Raw genomic sequence first — 1,312 nt, 5'->3', positions numbered from 1 at the left:
AGTAAGTTTTCTTTACTATAAATATAATAATAGAATATAATATAAATAAGGAAATTATGGCTGCTGATATACGCCTGTAGTTAATATTCTGATCTTATTATTTCTTCCTGTTTTCCTTAAAATTTTTTTAATGTTTATTTATTTTTGAGAGAGAGAGAGAGAGAGTATGAATGGGGAGGGGCAGAGAGAGAGGGAGACACAGAATCCAAAGCAGGCTCCAGGCTCTGAGCTGTCAGCACAAAATCAGACGTGGGGCTGAAACTCACAAACCATGAGATTATGACCTCAGCCAAAGTCAGATGCATAACCGACTGAGCCACCCAAGAGCCCTTATTCTTTCTACTTTTTTTAAAAGATTATTTTTGAGAAAGAGACAGAGGCAGAGAGGCAAAGAGAAAGAAAGAAAGAAAGAGAGAGAAGGACACACAGATTTTTAAGCAATCTCCAGGCTCTGAGCCTAATGCGGGGCTCAAATTTATGATCTGTGAGACCATGACCTGAGCCGAAGTCAGATGCTTACCCAACTGAGTCATGCAGGCACCCCTATTCTTTCTATTTTTTATTTTTATTTTAATTTTTAAATTTTTTAATGTTTTCATTTATTTTTGAGAGAGGGAGAGAGACAATGTGAACAGGGGAGGGTCAAAGAGAGAGGGAGACATAGAATCTGGAAACAGGGTCCAGGCTCTGAGAGCTGTCAGCACAAAGCCTGATGCGGGGCTCGAACCCATGAACTGCAAGATCATGACCTGAGCAGAAGCCAGACGTTCAACCGACTGAGCCACCCATGTGCCCCTAATATTTAATTTTATACCAAACATCCAGGAAAATAAATAAGAAAATAAAGGTACAAATGACACTTTCATTATAATCAGAAGAAAAGGAAAACCCACCAAATACAAACTACATCTAATAGAGGAGAAAAGTTACCGAGACTCATCAGAATTTGTGCTGAAAACTGAGGATGAGACCAAAGGTCCTGAGAAAAAGAAGAGAAAAATTCGGGTCACTGATAGAGGCAACAAATCAAAAATATCAGAAAATATCTTGCCTGTTACAACTCCAGGCTTTACCACCACTTGCTACAAAAACTCAGTGCTGGACGTTCTGGCATCAGCAATCAGACAACAAAAAGAAATAAGAGGCATCAGAATTGGCAAGGAAGAAGTCAAACTTTCCCTTTTTGCAGATGACATGATACTCTACATGGAAAACCCAATCGACTCTACCAGAAGCCTTCTAGAACTGATCAATGAATTCAGTAAAGTCGCAGGGTACAAAATCAATGTACAGAAATCAGTTGCATTCCTAT

Source organism: Suricata suricatta, chromosome 6 (assembly GCF_006229205.1).
Source record: "Suricata suricatta isolate VVHF042 chromosome 6, meerkat_22Aug2017_6uvM2_HiC, whole genome shotgun sequence".
Taxonomy (NCBI): Eukaryota; Metazoa; Chordata; class Mammalia; order Carnivora; family Herpestidae; genus Suricata; species Suricata suricatta.
This window is presented reverse-complemented; position numbering follows the sequence as displayed.